The sequence below is a fragment of the Pseudonaja textilis genome, chromosome 4, assembly GCF_049901715.1.
Source record: "Pseudonaja textilis isolate UNSWEBS1 chromosome 4, rPseTex1.2, whole genome shotgun sequence".
In the NCBI taxonomy this organism is placed as follows: Eukaryota; Metazoa; Chordata; class Lepidosauria; order Squamata; family Elapidae; genus Pseudonaja; species Pseudonaja textilis.
Genome location: NC_141993.1, coordinates 263,830 through 280,665, shown reverse-complemented (window position 1 = coordinate 280,665; position 16,836 = coordinate 263,830). Strand labels below are relative to the sequence as shown.

Here is a 16,836-nt window from a genome sequence, read left to right as displayed (position 1 = left end):
TATTTTTTTAAGAGTTGTTTTTCCTAATCTTAAACTTTCCATTCTCTTTCCCCCTTTCCCTTTTTTTCCCCACCTAAGATTACTTGTTCATTAAAGATGGCTTTCTTCTTTGTCACAATCCTCTTGTTCTGCAGGCATTTCTTGTTGTTTCTCATAATTCCAAATCTCCATTTCTAAAAACTGAAATACGAAGCCAAACTTCTCCCTTCTTGTGCATCTTTGTACTTTTTAAGTTCCATTTTCAGTTCTTCAAAAAGTGGAGCCATTTTGAACAGTTTTAAACAACCACCCAATTGATTTTAGTCATTCAAATACAATAACTTAAAATCCAGAAATCATCAAGTAATCCAAAAAGTCCCAAGTTATTTCTTCTTATTTCTTTTTCCACTTTCTCTTCCTGGGGTTTTTGTTGCGATATTTCAGTTAAAATGTATCTTTTGGAAGTCTTGTTGAGATTTTGCTGTAAGTTCTTTTTAATTCCAGGCAGTCTCCTCCCTTCCAGATCCTGTCCTTTTATTCTTTTTCTCTCCTTTCCTGTTTTCAAAAGCTTTTGATTATCCAGAAATCTTTATTATCCCTTTGACTTTTTATTTTCAAGCGTTAAATGCCTGTCAATGTCAAAGTGGATTTTTTTCCAATTTCTTGCTTAAGTCTCTTAGCTGTCAGTATAGGAAAAGGAGAAAAAAAAATCTTTTCCCTTTTCTCTTTCCTTCGCAGCTTAAAAATCTTCTTAGGGAACAATGTTATTATTTTTTTTAATAGTTTCAATTCCAGAGTACCTTATTTGCTGTTTAACCCAGTCAACCAAAACTGTCTCTTGTTATCTTCCTCCTGCACATTCTTTTCCGGTCAAGTTCTTTGTGGTGGCCATTTCTGACCACCGCTATAACCGCCTTTGGGAAAAGGAATAATGTCCAGCTGGGGAGGAGAGATACAGCTCTCCTCAACCCTATAGGCAGTCTCCCCCTTCTTCACCACCTCTACGGGGTGGCTTAGCCCCAAAACCAGCTGGCTCGGGGCACTCCAGCGGCGAGCACGGATCAAAGCCTTGCAGAGACGAGATTTCGGTCTGTCGCCGAAGAAGCTCAAACCGGAAGTCTGAAGCAGCCTTTTTACAGTCAGTCTGCTCATGGGTTCTGGCCAGTGACAGCTCGTCAGATTTCCCCCTGCCACAGACCAACCAATCACGGGTGAGTATGCTAATACATTACAGTGGCAGTGACCAGGCAAATGAAGCAGAGGTGGTATTCAGCAGGTTCTGACCAGTTCTGGAGAATCGGTAGTGGAAATTTTGAGTAGTTCTGAGAACCAACAAATACCAGTTCTGACTGGAGATTTTGCAGAATCCTTCCCCTGCCACACCCACCAAGCCATGTCCATAGAACCGGTAGTAAAAAAATTTGAATACCACCAATGAAGACATGTCCCTTTTTTATATAACCTATGTATTTCATCTATGTGGTTTCAGCCACCATCATGACTTTTTTGACTTGCCTATGAGTGTTCTTGGTCAGGCTCATACTTAGTTTAAAAGGTTGACACTATTTTTCCATTCAAGCACCAGCAGCAACGCAATGCACTTGGATCATCAACTCATGCTTACCTAAGAGAGCAAAACTGTACACGCAGTCAATTTTATTGATACCAAAGTAAATAATATGCAAATCTTCAACCACATGACAGCCATGAATATTGCCGAAACCAACATTAGCAATGAACACCTATTTTAAGGGAGGACCTAATTTATTGAAATGTTTTCACTTGGATCCCTCCTCTCTGAATAACTCCATAATCTCTTTTATTATAGCACATTATGCCAGAACTGACTATCAATAACAAATATAGATTGTTTTTCAGGTTAATCTTAGTGTGGTGCTTTTCTTTGCTTTAGCTTTCTTTTTATTTTCGTCCACCTGTTGGATTGGCAACATTCAAAACACAAATTCCAGAATTTCTCCACATGATATAATACCAGCTGGCAGAACATAAACTGTTACTTCTCAGATGTTTCAAATGCAACAGGTGGCTATAGGCAGCAAAGGGTTGTTTTTTTAAATAATAATTGAATTAAATTTTAAAGTAGAAAGATTAAAAACTAACAAAAACTACTTATTTAAAAAGAGAATAGAAAAGAAAAAAGTAAAGAGAAAAATAATTGATAGAAATGCAGTAAAATAAAAAAAAATAGAAGCAGTGTTACATTAAAAGGAATAACTTCCAACTTATAGCACATATAAATAAATTTTACTTTCAACTGTTGCTCCATGGTTATATAACATAACATCCATTTTCAAAATATAACCTATTAATATTACGTGCCCAAACTCATATATCATCTATCATCTGCACCTCTATAACTGTCTGGTTTGGTTCTGCAATCCAACAGGACAGACACAGACTTCAGAGGATAATTAGGACTGCAGAAAAAACAATTACTACCCACCTGCCTTCAATTGAGGACCTGTAACCTGCAGGAGTCAAAAAGAGGGCTGTGAAAATATTTACAGACTCCTCACATCCCAGACATAAACTGTTTCAACTCTTTCCCTCAAAACGACGCTATAGAGCACTGCACACCAGAACAACTAGACACAAGGATAGTTTTTTCCCGAATGCCATCACTCTGCTAAATAATTCCCTCAACACTGTTGAACTATTTACAAAGTCTGCACTACTATTACTATTAATCTTCTCATCTCCTTATCAGCCATCCCCTCCCACTTGTATGACTGTATGACTGTAACTTTGTCGCTTGTATTCTTACGATTTATATTGACTGTTTCCTAGTATGATTTGATTGCTTATTGTACTCTATGACTATTATTAAGTATCGTACCTTATGATTCTTGACTCTTGACGAATGTATCTTTCTTTTATGTACACTGAGAGCATTTGCACCAAGACAAATTCCTTGGGCAATAAAGAATTCTATTTATTCTATATCATAATTTCACTTTTTTTCTGTCTCACAAAAAATTCCAAAAGGGGCTTCCAATTAGCGAGAGAGTTAATATCTTTTCTTTAATCAAAGCCATCAGTTTTGCCATCTCGGTCATCTCCATCAACTTTACCAAACATTCTTCCTTTGCAGATGATACTGAGCCTTTCCGCCCTTGGTCATAGTTATCCTGCCATTGTCATCTGTAGGAATAGAGTGAAGTGTGCATTTTCCAAAGTTTTATCCATCAGCCATGGTAGAATTGTCTCTGCCCTTGATTGTATATTGACATTCAAAATTTTCTAAATGAATATAAGTATTTGAGTCCCAAATGGCCTTTTTAGCTTTTCAAGGCAAGAAAGTTTTATCATAATATGTACAGCAAGGTAAATCCTTAGAGAGAAGGAACTGGAATTTGTGTGTAGTCCAACATTTCGGATTAAGTGGGGAGTAAAGTGTTCGTGTTGTATTTGGGTCCAGCCTATTATAAGAATGCAAACATTATGTAATTCAGCAGTCTCCAAACTTGGCAACTTTAAGATTTCTGGACCAATTCCCAGAATTCCCCAGTCAGCCATGCTGGCTGGGAAATTCTAGGAGTTGAAATCCACAAGCCTTAAAGTTACCAAGGATATAGATGCCTGATATAGTTCAAGACCTAAGTGTCAGATCCGTGTATCTATCATTTCTTCAGTGCAAGAAGAAAAGGGGTGGGGCGGAGACTGATAAAGAAATCCTTTCTTGATGTAACCTGAATATATTTAATCTTATATCGAATTTGTATAACCTACACATGATACAATGGAGGGAGGAAACCCAGATGGCCTGAACCTATCACCTCTGAGAGGCACAGCCAGGAGATGAGAAGACCATAAAAATTCCACAGTGAGATGTGTCCTGGGAACCTCTGGAAAAGTTCATTCTGAAAAGTGGGGGGAATTAGGTATGCCCTGGGAAACTGTGAAAAGATCGTTTCTATAGAAGGGGGTTAAAATACTGGCTTTTGTTTCACTAAATACACATCAAGCTAAGCGGGGGGTTTCTAAACTCCCTTATCTATCCCTGTATGCCTGAGGGACCTCAGACGCTGCTTTGAACTCCTTCATGAATTGTCTCATCCCAATAAAGGATTCCTTTTGATACGTTTGGTGTTCAGAAGTTCATTCTTGTTAATTGAATGGGAAAAAGTTCAGTAGCCAGGGTTCTGCAGACTAATTTCAAAATGCACATGAATGAATTTGGGCCATTTAATACCTCTTATTCCAATCAACTTTTCAATACTCCTTTGTAAATACGAAAATGACCAAACACCTCTATATAAACCAGCTGAGAAACAGTAGGCTTAAAATGCTAGGGTAGGACTACAAAGCCCCAATTTAATTCTATCCTCAGCATTTGGACTGCTATCAGGGGAAAATGAAGAAGGGCCTTGACCTCTAGGAAAAACCGTAAAGAATGAATGCAATGTATGCCTCCCCAGGCAAGACACTCCAGGGTGTCCTCAATAGTCAGGCTGAGTGGAGAATTATGAGGGCTGAGATCCAAAGATCTAACAAGCCTCCACAGTGGGAAGGCTACTGTAAAGAAGACTCATATAAGCTGAAAAACAGGATTCATCTTTAATCATTGTTATTTTCATCTAACAAAAAAATAAGCTTCAAAATAAATATTTGGTTTTATGGCATAGTGCTTCTTAAATTTATTTCTCCCTCCCTACTTTTGAAAATTATGGAGGACCCCAAAAGAGCTTTTGTTTATATGGATTATATTTATAGATATCTGCTGCATTAAAAATTAAAATGGATGCATTTGCTGCTACTACCCCTTCTCACAATTGTGTGATGGGATTTTAATATTGCATTATTTTTCAACATAGGCTGGCAAATAAATTTGATTTTATAAACAGTTGAGAGGGTCTTGGGGGATCCCCAGGACTCCTCAAATCACACCTTCAGGAATATTGTTCTAGCAAAATATTTTTCCACTTTTAGTGCATGCTGTTCTTGCCATATCTGCATAAGCACAGTACAGTGTCCTCATTCAAGAGACAGCTAGGTCTCAGGTAATCTGCTCTGCTTTCTGCCAATGCTCTGATGAACTGTCAAAACCTGCATATTAATTCATGCAATTTTATTATTTATTACATTTTTGTCCTGCCTTTATTAACTTTATAAGTAACTGGAGGTAGCAAATATACCAAATACTCCTTCCTCCTATTTTCCCCACAATAATGTAAGGTGGGTTGGACCGAGAGAGAATGACTGGCCCAAAGTCACCCAATCAGCTTTCATGACTAAGATGAGACTCGAACTCAGTCTTCTGGTTTCTAGGCCAGTACCTTAATCACTATCCCACAATCCCCGGCTTACAATTGCTATACAAGGATTAACATGTCCATGGCAGGTATAGTTTTTTAAAAAGATGGCAGCTCTGACAATGCAATCAGAGCTCTGCAGGAGGGATCACCTGGTGGTATACTTTCCACCTCCATTCTCCTGCCATTGTGTACACCAAAGGGTAAGAGCTAGGATTATCACGGAGATAAGCTTTGACCGCACTGTTGTAGCTGCTATCTTGGCATTTTTTTATCAGCCCTGCTGTCCATGATGGATTTGCTATCTGCTATTTTAGGAGAGGCACCATTTGAAGGCAAGCAAAGAAATATTTCCTATCTCTCCTAACTATGTCCTGTAAAGAAATACCATCCCGACAAGATTCTCCCATATCAAAGAGGGTATTCATTATCTGACTTAAACTTTCATCTCCCTTGTATAAGTAGCATCCTAGCCAAATCTGGGGAGGGTGAGATGAGGTGAGGTAAAGCAGTGGGCAGCTTAAGGGGGCTTTTAATTCACATTCAGCGTCAAAGGATGATCTGGAAGCCTACCTATTCTCCAGAATTGGTTTCGACAGGATCCATGCATGGGATGTATTCAACTCGGTTCGGCTATAGATTGAATAGAAAAACTAAGATAAACCCCTTCTGGGCCACCATCTCCAGTTCTTCTATTCAGTCTCGGCAGAGATAGACATCTGCTATATTGCTCCTCTACACTTTATAGATAGAGGGGTGTTGGCAGTATTTTATTTAGATTTTTTATTTTGGATTACCCACACAACAGAAGGGACTAATAGCAACACCGGCTTCTCAATAAGCCTCACTGCTTATTGTAAGCACAAGCCTCATTTAATTTGCCTATCAGCTTTAAAAAGAAAGCCACACCGCAGAGGTTTTTAAGGGCTGGGCAGCCTGCCCGTTTAAGAAGAGCTAAACAGCCAGAGCACAGACGGCACCTTCGATCCAGCTTAGCCGACCGCCATCACGCCAAACAGCTGAGGGAGAGACCGCGCAGATCGAAATGGGAAGGTTTCCTCATCGTAAAGCCTGTCAGACAGCCTGCCCAAATAAGGGAGCACTGTTTAAGCAGAGCTGCTGTGTTAGCCGCAACAAGGTTCCAGCAGGTAAAATCAACAAGGTGACAGTTTAAAATTGGCGGAAGCGCCATTTTGTAGATAGCAGCCATTTTCTAGCAGCTCTAGTGTGCCTCATGACCCAATCTATACCTCTCATAGACAGTTAACCTTGAAAAATTCTGGCTATTGGGCTATTTAATTGTCTTGAAATTGGCGGAATTCTGTCCTGAGGGGCAAAGCCTCAGAAAAAAGACAAGAGGTATTTTTCCTCAGCCTTTTTACCCTTGTGTGCCTCACGACTAGAGCTATACTGCTTATAGACAGTTAACCTTGAAAGATTCTGGTTATAGAGCTATTTAATTGTCTTGAAATTGGTGAAACTCTGTCCTGAAGGTCAAAGCCTCAGAAAAAGACTTTCTTAAAGAATTTAATAAGACACATTACAATTAATCATTTCTATTTTTATTTGATATAGTCAGAATACTATTACAGTCATTTATAGACATTATGGAGGAATCTTCCAACACACTGTCTTCACATCAGATTGCTTCCAATCAACAGAAAAGTAGGGGTAAAAGAACCTGTAAAACCAAAGGATCAGGACAGGAGGCAGCTGACAAAATCAGGGCCAAGGCCAGAGCTAACAGGAAAACCAAAGCTGATGAACAGGCTGAACGTAGACTACATAACGCATGGTAAAGCAATTAGAAAAGAACTCAAAAGAACAAGTGAAGTCACTGCAATTAAGTTCTCCCAAAGAGGATCACACAAATCATTCAATTCTTTCCCAAGTGGGATCAGACATGGACAATTTGGGCCAAGTAGTTTCAAACACGCAGGATTCTGAAATGCCAGGGTGTTTTTACTGGACTAATCCTGTACCAATGGCTCCTCCTTTACCTAGACCAATGCAAATGCAACACACTGAAATAGGAGGACAATTGATGCCACTTGTGGTTTATCAGTGCTTTACGCAACTTATGGGTCAGGGAACGATAGGACTTCAGACGAACAATCCAGTTCAGGCAGAGTCGAGAGTAGGTCCCTCCCATCAAAGGAAACATTCCCATCCCCCTAGGCAGACTCTTATGAGTGGAACATGTTCTCCTGCTACATCAGAGGATGAACAATCTGATTATTCTATAGAGGAAGGAGAAATAGAATCTCTTTCTGAAGAGGAGACAGAACCAGAGATATCAGAAACCAAAGGCCTGTTTAAACCACATTTATTTAAAGCATTATAAAGGCCAAGGCCAAGAGCTCAACCAGCCAAGAATTGAACAAAGAGACACCTTATGTTACCCACAAAACAGGGGGCAATGAAGCTCTTTTCATGGACCCAAAAGTGGAAGTGGAAGTTATCCCTTCCTACAAAATAGTCTTTAATATGGTGCACAGACAGCTACATGTCCCCGGTTTTGGGTCCTGGGGTAATGGCCTTTGACAAAAAATTTTTTACAATATAGACACACAATTAGCAACAATTTTGCAGCTATGAATTTGATGACCCAGTTCTAGCTTTAGCATCTTCTTCAACTACTCTTAACAATGAAGATGATGTCCTTAAAGGAGAGGACAAAAGGGCTGGTCTAATGTGGTGAAAGACCCACCAGGCAGCTGCATGGGCAGTCAAAGCTGCCACAGCAGCATCCCTTTTCACTCGGGCCGCTGTGATATGGCTAAGACACATGCAGCAGCAGGTATCAACAGATAATATAAGAGCCCATTTAGATGCTAACAAAGTTTTAGCTACATCAGAATATACGGCAGACGCAAATTTGAACTCTGTCAAATTCACCTCACAGGCCATGTCTTCGGCGGTTGCTGAATGCAGGTTACTCTGGCTCTTGTATTGGTTGTCTGACACCAAGAAGAAATGGAAGCTGGCATCCGCACCGTACAAAAGTTGGAAAGCTATTTGGGGCACCGTTAAATCCCGTTCTCATTGAATCATGGGATAAACGTAAGATATTGCCATCAGTCTTAAAGAAAACAGACAACAAATTCTCTCCCTATTACAGGCAAATCTCAACCACAGACCAAACGGTCATTCTGTGGTTCATCAAACAGACCATTCCAAAAATACAAATAGACACATAGAACCTCCTGTTGGTGGTAGATTGCAAACTTTTGCAGACCATTGGGAGAAAACAACCTCAGATCTTTGGGTCAGACAGACAACAAGGGAAGGTCTGGCACTTGAATTTCAAGCCAGGCCCCAAGATTTTTTATCAGGTGTCCGGTACCTTCAAACATACACAAAAGGAGACAGATGGAGGAGGCAATTCAGCACCTCCTAACAATCCAAGTTGTGGAAGCAGTCCCAGAGGAGCAACAGGGACAAGGCTTCTACTCTATGTTATTTCTTGTTCCCAAATCATCAGGGAGATGGAGGGCTATTTTAAACCTGAAAATAGGGCCAAGGCTTCTACTCTATGTTATTTCTTGTTCCCAAATCATTAGGGGGATGGAGGGCTATTTTAAACCTGAAAATAACAAAACTCTTTTGTTATTTATCGTAGGTTCAAGATGCACAGGTTTCAATCTATTTTAAAGAACATGAGACAGGTGGACTATTAGTTTTCAATTGACCTTACCGAAGAGTATTTGCATATTCAAATCTTACCTGACCACCGCAAGTATTTAAGATTTTGTTACGCAGTTCGACATTTTCAGTATAGAGCACTCCCCCTTGGGTTGGCATCTGCACCCAGGGCATTTACCAAAATCCTGGCGGTTGTAACAGCCCATCTTAGAACTGTTCCAATTAGGATACTGGACCACTTGGATGGTATCTTAATACAATCAGTCTCCCATGAGTTAGCTATTAGAGACCATCACCCTTCAAACCTTACAATCTCATGGATTTGTGGTGAATCAGGAAAAGAGTCATTTTGAACTGTCTACCAATTTTTTTCCATTTAGAGGCAATAAAAGATGCTGAATTAGATTTAGTTTTCCTTTCTCAACAAAGGACATTAAAGCGTTAGCAGCCCATTTCTTTTGCATAAGAAGGGTATCCCCAGCCCAAATGTCAAAATTACTGGGCAAAATGATATCCTGCCTTGATATAGTGCCTTTGATATAGTGCTTGATATACTGCATTCTCGTGAATTGCAGTGTTATTATTACCTTTTCAGAGATCCATGAAAGGTACCTCTCCCATCCAACTCAGATTGCCAACCAAGGTATTAATATCTTTCATTCGGTGGATCTCTTCGGCATTAGATAAAGGATGCTCTTTTAAAGACAGGGAGTTTACAACAATAACTACTGATGCTAGACACTCTGGATGGTGGGGGAGCATTGTCTAGACAAGGGAGCACAAGGCATTTGGAATGCTAATGACCTCAAGCATAATATCAATTGGTTAGAATTAAGAGCAGTTCACCTAGCTCTCAAGGAATTTGACGCAATAATCAGGGGACAAGATGTGTTAATCCGAACAGACAATGTGGCCACTGAGGCGCACTTTAATCGTCAGGGAAGAAAACAGCCGAAGTCATTACAAAAAGAAGTTTCTTGTCTCTGCAGATGGGCAGAGAAAAATCTGCTCTCAATTAAAGCTGAACATTTTTCAGGGACACAAAATGTCAGGACAGATTGGCTAAGCAGATCTACAATAGATCATGCAGAGTGGATTTTGCATCCGCTTCCTTTTCAAGAAATTTCCAACAGATTTGGTCACCCAATATTGGATCTGTTTGCATCTTGAGTCGAATCATCAATTGCCTCATTTTCTTCTCCAGGTTCCCATCTTGGGGAGCGGAGGGAGTCAGTGCCCTTCGCTGTCAGTGGCCAAAGGGACTCCTTTATGCCTTCCTTCCATTACCTCTCATCTCGGCAGTCGCCAGGAAGACCTTACAGCAGAAACCGGAGATTCTCCTTGTGGCACCGTATTGGCCCAAGAAACACTGGTTTGCAGACTTGGTCAGTTTGTCAGTGTCATGTCTGTGGAGGATTCCTCCCGAAAGGGTGTATCTCAGCCAGGGGTCAATTCAACATCCAGAGCCTCAATGGCTTCAATTGGCCACCTGGCACTTGAGAGGAGACTGTTAAAAATGGTGGATCTTCCCACACAGGTTATTAACACTATATAGGCAGATAGAAGAAAATCCACTATTAGGATTTATGAGACTACTTGGAGAGTTTTCTGTAATTGGTTTAAGGATAAGAATTCAGATCCTGGAGAGGCTTTGATTTCACAGGTTTTAGATTTCTTACAAGGATGGGACCAGGGTCTTGCCCCAACAACTCTCCGTAGACAGATTGCACCAATCTCATTGGTAATTTCATGTACAAGTTCGGATTTATTGTCACAAGATCCTTTAATTCGGCATTTTCTTAAAGGGGCAGCAAATTTAAGAACAGGGGTCATTCATAGATTTCCATCATGGGATCTTACCATGGTACTGCAAACCCTTTGAGCCTTTGAGAACTGTCAGGCTACAGCATTTATCGTATAAAGTAATTTTTCTAGTGGCAATTATGTCTGCCAGAAGGATATCTGAGCTTGCAGCTCTGTCAATAAGACCTGATCTCTGTATTTTTCACACCAATTGAATTGCTTTAAGATTGAATCCTATCTTTGTACCAGAAGTCAATTCTCATTTTCATAGGGCACAAGAAATCGTTTTACCAATTTTTTTGTCCAAATCCATCTCACCCTAGAGGGAAACTTTGGCATACCTTAGATGTAAGGAGAGCTCTCCATATTGACATGAAAAGGACAGCTTCCTTTAGAAAGACAGAAGCAACATTTATTTCTTATCATCAGGCCTCCTTAGGACAAAGGGTGTCGTCTTCTTCCATAGGCAGATGGATTAGAGCAACCATTGCTAACATTTACAAAGCACAGGGGTTACCTGTCCCATCTCACATTACAGCTCACTCAACACGTAGTGCAGCTACTACAGCAGCTTGGAGTACTCAGGCTTCAGTGGAAGATATATATGTAAGACCCACCCATTTTCTTGTTTCTGGCAAGCATGTTGGGTATTGGACTAAAATTTAAGTTATTACTAATCATGAATGTTATACAAAAATGGGACTCTTGCAGCATATACAAGAAAGCCTCAACTTCATTCTGAACTTGCGACAGTGGCCCGGAAGGAGTGTGTCTTCAGTTTTTCTATTCAGTCTATAGCCGAACAGAGCTGAATACACCCCATGCATGGATCCTGTCTACACCATCTGAGAAGGCACGTTCTCGGGTAAGTCTACCAACGCTCCTTCTCTGGGGCAGCATTTCTCAATCTTGGTAACTTTGAGATATGAGGACATCAATGTGGAAGTCCATGCAACTCAAAGTTGCCAAGTTTGAGGAACACTGCTCTGTGGGGGGAGGGGCTGTATGGATTTCCTTAAGAATTTTATGGGTAGATCCTCTTGGGCAGAGGTCTCCAAACTTGGCAGCTTTAAGATTTGTGGACTTCAGCTCCCAGAATTCCTCAGCCAGGATGGAGGCTGAGCAGATCCCTGATAGAGGCTTTGCTATTACTCTTGTCTCCCAAGATTATTCCCATGGCCCCTTACATTATTACCTTATGTAGTACTCAAATCTCAAAAAACTATTACCACCTTTGGCTAAATTATTATCTTCCACCAAATACCTTTTTTAATAGCACAGAACAGATGAGGAGGCCACCTGGTCTCCTACTTTCCATCTCTGTTCTGCTGCCATTGTGTCCCTAAGAGGGTTGGGAATGAAGTAACTAAAAACATCTTGGTCTTCATTGGGTGAGTTTATCTTCAAAAGAGAAATTAATTATAAACTTAAGAACGTAAAAGAATTTGAAACAAACAGCACAACTGTTTAAATAAAATTTTGATCTAAGAAAGTTATAAATGGATTAAGAATCCAGATAAATTGCTAACATTAACTTTTACTATAGGCTACTGGAATTAATTATAAAAATAGCTTCTTGTGGGAAACAGACTTATTTGGGCTATCTTGGTTATTGTTGGAAGACATACCGTGGGAGATGATCAGGCTGAGCCAAAGGGAGGCGTCAAATGCATCACCCACCTCAAGTCCCTTCACACCCACAAGAGATCTAAGTCCAGCCCACCTTGAATTCCATTGATTCTTATCCACTGCCACTTTGCTTTGCTTTGCTTTAACCATTAGTCGTTCAGATTCTTGTAGAGAGCATAAGCTTGCAATAAACCCATTTATATATACTTGAACTGCCTGGGTTTCCTGAATTCCCTGCTGGACACATAATGCTTGACCAAAATTTTATCTTTAATAAAAAATGTGGAGTTGGCAAGACTTTGGGAGTATTGACTATGGAAAAATGAGAGCTTGTTATTTGCAGAGGTGGGCTGTAGCTGGTTCAGACCGGTTCAGAGGAACCAGTTGTTAAGATTCTGTGCAGTTCAACGAATTGGCAAATCCCACCACTGGCTGGCCACGCCACACACCCCTATGCCACCGCCCCCCGTGCCCCCCCCATGCCCCTGCGTCTAATCAAACAAGCGTTGTATAAAAGCCAGAATACAGTGTTTCTCACTCTTGGCAGCTTTAAGAGGGGTGGAGTATGCTGGCCGGGGAATTCTGGTAGCTGAATGTAATGGGTTGCTAGCAACAATGGGATATAATAGAGATTCATGAAGATTTTTAACCATTCTTTCAATATTACAATTTTATTAAACCTCCAGGGTTTAACAGCCTGGAAGAGTAACTTCCATATGAATAAAACCAACCAAATCAATCAACTGCTGGCACATAACTGGGGGCCTTAATGCAATAAGATTGTAATATTTCATCGGAAGAGTATTCTGCCAACGATTCCAAATCCTTATTATAGAAAATTGCCTGGAATGCCAGTTACAAAGTGAAGGAAAACAGTCAAATACACCACTCACAAAAAATTCAAGAGTCAAGCATCCCATCTAACAAAAAATTATTTTTGTAAAACTTACAATATGAATCTTCTATCAAGAAGCATCCTTATTGTGCTATTTTTTGAGAAGTAATGTCTCTATTTGGAATAATAAATCTGTTTTGCTACCATGCCTTTTATGGTAATAATCACCAATCTTAAGTAATTGTGTGAGCCCTCAGTGTTTCTAAAATGCTTTCAGTTCCTTTATTATTTAGATTGTTAGAAACTATGAAAATTATTGAAAACATTCAGCGTATTACCATGTTGTAAAAATCTTTCAGAAATATGTATGTACCAAAGAATACTACAATCTTTTTTCCATGTTCTAAAAATATACCATTGGTGGGGAGGGGAGACCCTCTATTTTATGTGTATTGTTGTGTGGGTATCCTTCTAGAATATGTTAGACAGCTATGTAATCTTCTCCTACAGAGCCCAGCATATTTCTGAGCTGTGTGTGTAAAGAAATGCGTGTCTGTATTTAGGTATTATATTTTTGTCTGTGGGTGGATGTTTTCTAGTACTCAAGCATTCTTATTTTATCTTCCAAAAGCACTTTTTATATTATTGTACTTACCAGAAAATAGCTAAAGCTTCCAGAGTAACTCTAGCATGTAGTGTTGAATCACCCACCAAGCTCTAATGGCATCTTAGTTATTGCCATCCAAGGCCAAACTGTAATATAATTGAAATCTCTAATGAGTTCCAACTTAGCTTTTTTCTGGGTCTCCCTCCAGGGCCTTTAACTTTCATGATTATATTTTAGAGCTCCCCACAGCAACTGAAATATTCTTAACTGCTGTCCTGGTTCCACCCACCCACCCCAAAAAACACGGCATTTGATTTTCAGCAGTGTTTCAGAAACCCTGCACACCAATACCCATTTTTGTAGCATCTCTCTCAGTATGTTTGCTAGTATTCATCAATTAAAAAGACAATATATCTTATATGTGCCCATAACGTTTTCCCCTGAAGTGTGTTCTAGTACAATAGCAGAACCAATATATTATAGCAATAGCACTTCTTCACAAAGATCTTAGCTGGAGGACCTGTCATTAATCATCGGAAAAGAAATGAGGAGCTCTGCACTTCCCAGCTCCACAATTCAGGGTTTTTTGCAATTTTCATAGGATAAAATGGAAGGTTTGATCACTGAACCAAAATTAATTTTAAAGGTTATGTTGTTCGCTACAAAAAGGAAACTGCAGATCAAGGAAGAGATTTGGTAAATGTCTAAAATGTGAGGACGAAAGAACCAACCCCTTAAATGGGCTTTAGCAAACTATTTATCTTTTTTGATAGCCAACACATATGCATTCTGGACTGAAAGAGACAGTGCATGAAATTATAGTATAGGGGGTGTATATGTGTGTGTGTGTGTGTGTGTGTGTGTGTGTGTGTATGTATATATATATATATATATATATATATATATATATATATATATATATATATATATGAAAGATTATTAAAAATTATACCACATAATTTTTGTAAATAAGTTAATTTGTCAGCAAATTTGGGGGGTGGGAGTGGGAATGGTAATCAAACATTTGAATAACTTATCCTCCGTACCAAATTGAGATTTTCATACCCAAGCAACGTTTCTATCCAATTGATTGCCTAGAAAGTGATATGAGTAGCTAAATTTTATTTGTTTCCAACTTTTCATAGTATAAAACTAAATTTTATCAAAACCAGACTAAATAGTAATCATTCTGTCAACCAAGCCTGGAATTATTCTGGAGTAAGGAAAACTGTAGGTACTTTGCACATGGATCTGTTAATTATGATTTATTGAAGAAACCACAATTAACTGGATTTAACGAACATAGAAAGCCACGAAGAACAATTTCTGTATTAACTATATGTGCCTAAGTTTACACAATACCCCAATTATCTTATAATTTAGTCCAATGTATAAATTTCAAACTGCCTTGGGGTCAATAGGAGGAATTGTATCACATACAATATTGAGTGATTCATGATTATGTGCCATTAAGTTGCTATCAACTCCTAGTAACCATAAAGATAGATTTTCTCCCTGATGATCCATATCGAACCTGGTCTTCAAATTGGCATTATAACTGAGTTCATCCATCTCTTTTCTTCCACCTTTCCTAACATTAAATCTTCTCTATTCAGTTAGGTATTTGCATACTATGTTCAAAAAAGGGTAATTTGAACTTGGTCATTTGATCCAATGACTTGGTTGTCCATGATGGTTTCAGGATTCTTCTCCAATACCAACATGTTCAAAATCATCAGTACTGTTTTTACCCTGCTTCTTCAAAGTCCAACTTTTACTTCCATAGAGCGTCAAAAAGTCAGACAGACTCTGGGAAAATCCCCAGGGTCTGTCTGACTCTTTGTCTGCAGACAGAGACCTTGGGAAAATCCCCCAAAAGTCTGCAGGAAAATCCCCACCTCATTTTCCTACTGATCTATCATTCTTTATTTGGGATCGCAGGATACCCCCCCCCATTCTCTCTCTCTCTCCCTCCTTCCCTCCCTCCTCTCTCTCTCTCTCTCTCTCTCTCTCTCTCTCCCTCCCTCCCTCCCTGAGAACGGAGCTAAAAGCAGGTTAGGAATGTAGCTGCCTTGGAGAGGGTGAGGGTGTGTGATGGACCTTTGTGTGTGTGTGAGAGAGAGAGAGAGAGAAAGAGAGAGGGAGAGGGAGAGGGAGGGAGAGGGAGAGAGAGAGGGAGAACATCACCGCCAGCCCTCTGAGGTTAGATCGGATCTCTCTCTCTCTCTCTCTCTCTCTCCCACCAACGTCAGCAAGCCACCGTCACTCAAAATTCATATTAGTGGTCTGCAGGATTTAAAATTATGAGTTTGGTGGTCCCTGAGGTCCAAAAGTTTGGCGATCCCGATTTCGGATGACATAAGTGAACTCTGCCCACCAGTGTGTGGATCTAGAACTCTCACTAGTTAGAAATGGAGCATAGTGAGACTAGGGTTACCAGGTACCTGAACAAGGAAAGGAGGACACAAAAAAATTGAAAAAGAGAACAAGTGGGGTGGAAAAGAAGACACACTAACTGTATAACTTTCTTGGCATCTTTGAAAAAAGGTATAGTAAAAAAAACTGCCAAAAATGTACATTTATGCCTACATTCATATGAAATTGTTTTTTAAAGCATCAGAAAGACTGCTATTTCGGTTGAAAGCTTTTTTTCAACACATTGTTATTTTCAAGAACATTTGCTAGTGATAATACAGAATTGATTGATGTGCACCTTTTCAAATTTCACCATATTGATGGATCATGTGATTTACAGATTCCAGTGATCAAAGATTTGAAGGGCCTGGACTGAAGTTGTTTGATAGAATCAGGAAATACATTAAATAACATAAATCTATCAAGTCTATCAGCAAAGGGGGGAAAGAAAGAAGCAGATAATTGACAAGGTCACAATACACAAAAGTTGGAATGACTACCGTTGTAAAGACAGACCAATTTTTAAAGAAGGATAAAAAGCCAAATAATATTTGATTTTAAAACTATGCCTATAAGATGGAGAATATGAGGATAAAAAGGAAGGCATGGCCTCCTTTTGCCTAACATCTCACAACTGTAGGCTGATTTTA

The 16,836-nt window shown here is 39.5% G+C and overlaps 1 protein-coding gene across 1 annotated transcript in view; it reads right to left on the bottom strand.

Moving 5' to 3' along the window:
* Positions 1–16,836, bottom strand: part of CTNNA3 (catenin alpha 3) — a 711,430-nt gene that overhangs the window by 649,151 nt on the left and 45,443 nt on the right. The window lies entirely within an intron of this gene.